At 38.7% G+C, this 7,744-nt stretch overlaps 1 non-coding gene across 1 annotated transcript; it reads left to right on the top strand.

The window, feature by feature from the left end:
• The first annotated feature begins 3,049 nt into the window (after positions 1–3,049).
• Positions 3,050–3,155, top strand: LOC140853552 (small nucleolar RNA R71). Its single transcript, XR_012136622.1, has one exon. It is a non-coding gene; the product is annotated as a small nucleolar RNA R71 (small nucleolar RNA).
• Positions 3,156–7,744: the final 4,589 nt, after the last annotated feature.

Genomic DNA, 7,744 nt, shown 5'->3' with positions numbered 1-7,744 from the left:
AATATAATTTTTTAATTTAAAAATACTTAAATTAAGTGTTTATCACACCCCCCAACTTGAATTTTGCTCGTCCTCGAGTAAAATAGATATATCAGCATTGTGTACCGATTCGGTTTTGAATCAAAAATTAGTTTAGGCATCCCAAAAGGTAGATGATACTTGGTCAGACCATTAAAGAGATATTTCATTAGATTATCAATTTGACCCAATTAGTGGCTGAGTATTAACTAAAGAAATTTCAGAGCTTTTCTTTCACCAACTCTCCACTTTACTCTTTAAATTCTCTAACTTAATGGGAAAGAGTTTTTTTTTTTATCTTCTTGCAATTTAGTCCCCCTTTTATATATATATATATATATATATATATATATATAACATTGCCTACCTTTTTACGCGAACCACAACGCTTACTTAGGCGAAAGGGCCCGGTTACTCAGTAGGAGACCAATGTTGTTTTTCTTCTTCTTCTTTTTTTTTTTTTTTTTTTTTTTTGCATACCTCGATCTTTACCCAATTTCTCATGAAGCAGATTCTTTATTGAGATCAGTAAGAAAAGGGTTGTAGAATCACTCCTAAAATTTGGTCTAGTTTAAACCCTACCATTCATTGGGTTTTCTTAATAATTTATTCCTCAGTATCTCTAAAATTATCTTGACCGTTAATCATTCATTTATTAGGATGCCTAATTGACTCTTAATCAAAATAAAATTTGAATACACAAAACTAATTATTTCTGACCATACTCGAGGATTTGATTAATTTCCTTCCCCCCCCAACTTAATCTACATTGTCCTCAATGGAGTAGGAAAGCAAAGAAAATAAAAGGAGAGAGTGCACCTGGGATAATTTTGCTTCGGATGTTGAAGATAGCTTCATTGATTAATAGGCTCTTGTTCTAAATTCCTGCAGCTGTGATAAAGTAAAAAAAAATATGAAATCATTGGGTTGACTCCCAACAAGCGCTAAGTTTTATGTCTTCAGCCAGACGTCAAGTTTATTAACAGACTCTTCCATACAGAGTGGTCCTTTATTCTTTAAAAAAATGATGATCAGTTAAAATAAAATAGACAAAATTTGGGTTGCCTCCCAAAAAGCGCTAAGTTTTACGTCTTCAGCCAGACGTCATATGCGATAAAACTAACAAAAGATGGGTAATGGCTCATAATTGATTGTCCATGGAGGAGTGGTTTTATCATGTGGTGTATCCAACAATATGTTAACTTCTTTCATATATCCCTTAAAGTCATACACTCCAAAGTGAGCCAAGCAAGTATCTAAGGATTCAGGTGCTAGAATTGTGGGTGTTGCATCTTCTATAATATCTTCTAGTGTATCTACTTTGAAGCAACTATCCATTGATGGTCCTTGGGAAGCACCAAACACATTCAGTCTCAGTTTCTTATTCCCAAACGATACGTCCATGACTCCTGTCCTACAATTGATGCATGCATTCGCCGTAGCTAGGAAAGGTCGTCCTAAGATAATGGGAATTTGTCTGGGGTTGCCACTTAATTCCATATCGAGAACCAGAAAATCAACTGGAAAGTAAAACTCATCTACCTTGACCAAGACATCCTCAAGCATTCCACGTGGTTCTTTAATTGATCTGTCGGCTAACTGTAATGTGACTGATGTGGGTTTCAGTTCTTCGAATCCAAAAAGTTCATACACCGAACTAGGTAAAAGATTCACACTTGCCCCTAAATCTAGAAGAGCTTTTTCAATGTGATAATCTCCTATAACACAGGAAATGATGGGGGCTCCTGGGTCTTTAAGCTTTGGAGGAGTGGCATGCTGGACGACAGAACTAGTCTGTTCAGTGAGATGTACTTTCTTTGGGATTTATGATCTAGATTTACGTTTTTGGGTGCACAAATCTTTCAAAAATTTGGCATAAGCAGGGACCTGTTTGATTGCGTCTAGAAGGGAAAGATTAATTTGGACTTGCTTAAACAATTCCAACATCTCATCGAGTTTTCCTCCCTTCTTATCTGCAGGAATAGGGGCTTTCAGGGCATCCGAAAATGGGGCTTTAGGCAAGTAAGATGATTCCGATGCAGTTGGTTCCTTATCTATTTTTAGGTCCTCCTTATTCTTGGGTGATTTGGATTCGGTTAGAGGTTTAGGGTCAGTCTCATTGGTTTTACTAGTGTGTTCAATGACCTTCCCACTTCTCAGAGTCATGATTGATTTGGCATGTTCAGAAAAAGCTTCTGGGGTATTATAACTCTCAATCACAAATTGCCCTCTTGGGTTGCTCTCGGGTTGGCTAGGTAATTTTCCTTCTTCCCTCCTACTGAATGCAGTCGCTAGTTGACCTATTTGGGTCTCTAGCTTAGCAATGGATTGTGTGTGGGAGTTAAGGATCTGAGTGTTGACTTCTAATCTTTCTAGTGCTTTCAGGACTTTTTCCTCAAAAGCTGAGCTGTGACCAGTAGTAGACGGTTGAGGAACATTTTGGAATTGATGGTATGGTCCATGCCTATATGTTGGGTCTTGATATTGAGGTCGAGGTGTGGCAGGACCAACCACTGGTTGTGGTCTCCAGGAAAAATTTGGATGGTTTCTCCAGCCGGGGTTATAAGTGTTCGAATATGTATCGTTTCCTGGTCTGCGAGCTTGTTGGACTTGAGCTTGCTGAACTTGCTCATGCACAAACTCAGAAAATTGAGGTGCGACTGGGCATTCACTAACAAAATGGTTCGGACTTGCACACAATGCACAAACTTCTTGGATTGGATTAGGTGGAATCGGGGATTGTCCAGTGTTTAGAAGACGATCTAATTTTTGGGACAGTTCATCTACCTTTTGATGGATATCTATGGCATTTCCTACTTCATATATTCCACCTCTTTTTGAGTTTAACATGGGTTTATCTCTAATAGAGGCAGACATATGATGTAATGAATTTTCACTTAAAATTTCAAACAGTTGCCATATCTCATCCTCACTTTTTAGCATAAATGTCCCACCGCATGATGCATCGACCATTTGTCGATGTCTTTCAGAGAGCCCATCATAAAAACATTGGATTAACTGCCACTTGGGTATAGCATGGTGGGGGCATTTTCTAATAAGGTCTTTTAATCTCTCCCATGTTTCATGAAACATTTCTCCATCTAATTGGGAAAAACTAGTTATGGCTTTTCTTATTTGATTAGTTTTTCCTATGGGAAAATATTTCTTGAGAAACTCTCCTTGCAGCTGGTCCCAGGTTGATATAGTCATGGAATCCAAAGTATGTAGCCAGTATTTGGCTTTGTCCTTAAGTGAAAAAGGGAATAATTTCAACCTAAGAGCATCATCGGAGAAGTTGTGAATTTTGACAGTTGAGCATATCTCAAGAAATTCTTCAAGATGTTTATAAGGGTCTTCATTACTAAGTCCATAAAATGAAGGTAACATTTGGATTATACTGGACTTAATTTCATATTGAGTGGCCTCCACTGGGGGTACTTGAATACAAGGAGAGTAGGTATATGTGGAAGGAGTAAAGTACTCCTTCAATTGCTTGGGTGGATCATTCTCCTGATTTCGGTCCATCTTTTTATGTCTGTAGGCTCTAAAGGTTCTTTCTATTTCTGGATCAAAAGGTTGGATTTCTGGTCATAATGATCTACGGCCAAGCATACACCTTACAATTATACTGTAGAGCACACACAAATTTTTTTTTTTTTTTTTGTTTTATAATATATATTTTTATAATAAAGTGAGAAAAGAATGAAGAAAATCTAAAGAGAAGAACCTAAGAACCTTAAATCTATGAAAAGGAAGAAATTAATTAATGTTTAGATGTTAATTGCAATCAACTTAAACAATCATAGACTCTCTATCCTAAGGTTAACTTAGATCTAGGCAGCTCCTAACTTTCAAGATTGCTTTTGAGCACTCCAAGCTCAAGATTGACTAACTGACTCAGCCAGGTAAGCGTAAGATGTGGGAGGTTCCCTGCTCGTTGCTTTCCTTAGACACCAACTAAGTTGGCCAGGTCAGTCAACGGAACCAATTGAAAACCACTTTCTTTAACCACTCGCCTTAGACACCGAGCAATTAACCAATCTGCACTCGGTTCAACTCTAGAGCTTTCTTATCCTATTGAGCTCGAAATTCCTAGGGTTGACGTCTAGTTGATTTTAAATTAAAGTCTAGGTTATGCAAATGCAAGGGAGTGATTTGTGGGCCAAGGAAGGGTGATCAAATCCCCACCTTATCTGGTTAAGGGGTTATTGCCCTTAAGATCAATTATGGAGATGCAATGCAAAGAAACAAGGTGTCCAATCAGGTTAGAAATTTTTACATTTGAGGTTACGCTATTTTAGTTAAGTGTTATGAAATGTCAGTGGTTTTTTTTTTTTATATAATTTTATCTTTTTATATATATATTTTTTAATTTTTTTTTAGTTTTGCAAGAAAATAAATTTAAGTGATTAAGTCTAAAAAGCAATAAATTACTGGGCTATGAAAAGTAGCAAATTATTCTAAGCAACAAAATTCTAAATAGTAAATTAGTTATGCAAGGTAATTCTGTAATTATGCAAATAAGATTATCTAGCTAGAAAGCACTGGAAAAAAAAATTTAAAATGAGAAATAAAAACTGAAAAGTATATATTTTTTTAAAAAAATTTTTTAAAAAAAAAAAAATTTTTTTTTTTTAAATTTTTTTTTTTAATTCAACCGTGCCAAGATCCCCGGCAACGGCGCCAAAATTTGATGCATAGTCGTTGATAGCACCAAAAATAACTCTACTCACTACGTAGGTAGGATGAGTCGAGATCGTATCCTCAGGGACCTTGGGCTAAGTTGAGATTGCAAGGTAAAAGAAAGAAGCGTTGTTTTTGATTTAGAAAATAAATTATCGTAAAATTGAGGTAATTAAAAAAAATAAAGAGCTCGGGAGTTTTGAATTAATTAGCACTAGCAGAGTTGTATCTCTTTTTTAACTAAATAGATGTAATTAATCTTAGGAAAAATACCTGTCTTTCCTCGGCACGCTCCGTACCCGTAGATCACGGTGCGTCTCCGGAAAGACTAGGTACACAACTCTTCTTTCCTCGGCACGCCCCGTATCCGTAGATCACGATGCGTCTCCAGAAAGTAAAAGTTGTTCCTAATATTAATCTAACAAGAAAGCATAAATAAAAGTATATGATAGGGAGCAAATAAAGAACTCATGACAATTTAAATAAAAAGCATAATCTTTATTGCATATAAAGAAATACAGGAAAGTTTAGAATAATAAACCATCTCTGTGTCGTTACAAAATTTCTTCTCCACTCCCAAGACTGCTAGCCTAGCTGCTCATGAAGTAGTCCCTTTCTATTCCTCTATGCAAGGCTCTAGAAGAATTTCTGGGCTCCTCCTCCAATGAGAGTACAAAAGTTTTTTTATAGGTGTTAGGAGGGAGGAGTTTTACATGATTTTCCGATGTGGGACTAAAAAAATACAAATCTTTCAAAATATTTCTAAATATTATTTTTTTCCTTATTTTGAACTTATCTGCAGTGCGCCCACACCCGCGTCAGCGCTCGTCCCACGTCCACGCCGCGTCCTGCGTCCGCGCCCGCGTCCACACCGCGCCCCGCGTCCACACCGCGTCCCGCGTCCGCGCCCCGCATCCATGCGCCGCTTCCCGCATCCGCGCCCCGCGTCCACGCGCCAGCTTCCCGCGTGTTCACGCGCGTTCCGTGCCAAAGGATTCACGCACACCCAGGAGCCAAAAAATTCACGCGCGCCCAGGAGCCAAAGAATTCACGTGATACCCTTTTCTTTTTTTTTATATATTCTAAAAAGAAACAAAAGTTCCTTCATAATGACATCTATATCCTTTTTGAATTCCTTGCATAGTATCTTCATTTTTTATAATACCGGATGCATCTTTCTTTTATTTTAATTTTATTTTAAGTCCAATTTTCTTCAAACTTGAGTCTTTTTGATCTATGAATCGGACTCTTTGTATCGGCGATCACCTTTCCTGTAAAACATAGAAAGAAACATCAAATTCTTAATAAATAAGATAAATTAAATATAATTTTTTAATTTAAAAATACTTAAATTAAGTGTTTATCACCCATCAGAGACATTCTCGACAGCAGAATGCTCTGGAGTTGGTCACGTTCAATGATGATGTACCCTTACATCTCACCTGTATGCCATACCAGTGTCTCCACACTCTTTGGTTAAGAGGACAACCAACCCATATGGCCTACAGCGACCTATGCTCGATAGAAGCTGTCGTCCTTATTAACAGCCTATCATTTGGTCGTGAACAGTTTTAAGGACTAATCGATAAATCCTCTCTTTATCGAACCTAAATAGTCCTAAGGACTTCATCATAACAATGGAGATCATTAGAAGATGAAAGCTTATGATGAAAATGCCAAATATATTTTATTTATTAATAAATCAATTACAATACTTGGTTGCTCAACCGTCAACAGCTTGACGATTGGCTTTTTGGGACACATTTCCCAACAACTCCCACTTGTCCTAAAGCCACTCGGCACAGTATCTAATACCCATCTTCGACTTGTGGTTGTCGAACTCCTTTATTGCCAGGACTTTAGTGAAGGGGTCGGCTAGGTTCTCTTTTCCGTCGATCTTCTGAAGGTCGATGTCACCTCGATCCACGATCTCTCGGATCAGGTGGAAGCGGCGCAAGATGTGCTTCGTCCGCTAATGTGCTTTGGGTTCCTTCACCTGAGCTATGGCACCAGTGCTGTCACAGTAGAGCAGGACTGGACCATCGAGGGAGGGTGCTACGCCGAGCTCATTGATGAATTTTCTCAGCCATACAGCTTCCTTCGCGGCATCTGATGCTGCGATATACTCCGCTTCACAAACAGAGTCTGCCACAGTATGCTGCTTGGAACTCTTCCAGCAGATAGCCCCACCATTCAGAGTAAAGATATAACCCGACACGCTCCTACTGTCATCATGGTCAGATTGGAAGCTGGAGTCTGTGAACCCCACAAGTTTCAGATCTGACTCGCCATAAACCAACCATTGGTCCTTAGTATTTCTCAAATACTTAAGGATGGCTTTAACCACTTTCCAGTGATTTTCTCCAGGATCAGATTGGTATCTACTCACTACTCCTAGTGAGTATGCCACATCTGGTCTTGTACATGTCATGGCGTACATGATAGATCCCACGATTGAAGCATATGGGACTCTACTCATACGCTCTCTCTCTTCAGGAGTTGTCGGACAATCCTTCTTAGAGAGAGAAATTTCTTGGCCTATCGGTAGATAGGTAGATAGCCCTTCTTGGAATTCTCCATGCTGAACCTCTTCAGCACAGTGTCTATGTACATGGACTGGGATAACCCAAGCATCCTTTTAGATCTATCCCTATAGATCTTCATCCCTAGGATGTAAGATGCTTCACCCAAGTCCTTCATGGAGAATTGTGATGACAACCAAACTTTTATTCCCTGTAGTGCGGGGATGTCATTCCCGATTAAGAGAATGTCATCCACGTACAAGACAAGGAATACCACAACTGGACCATTTGCCCATTTATAGATGCAGGGCTCTTCTCCATTCTTAATGAAGCCATACGTTTTGATCACCTTATCAAAATGCATGTTCCAACTCCGAGAAGCTTGCTTCAGTCCATAAATGGATCTCTGAAGCTTGCACACCTTGGACTCATCTGTGGATGTAAACCCTTCAGGTTGTATCATATACACCTCTTCAGTCAGCTCTCCATTCAGGAAAGCTGTCTTTACATCCATCTGCCAG

The sequence above is a fragment of the Elaeis guineensis genome, chromosome 13 (assembly GCF_000442705.2).
Source record: "Elaeis guineensis isolate ETL-2024a chromosome 13, EG11, whole genome shotgun sequence".
NCBI lineage: Eukaryota > Viridiplantae > Streptophyta > Magnoliopsida > Arecales > Arecaceae > Elaeis > Elaeis guineensis.
The sequence above is the reverse complement of the archived record's forward strand: the minus strand, read 5'-3'. Positions and strand labels throughout refer to the sequence as shown.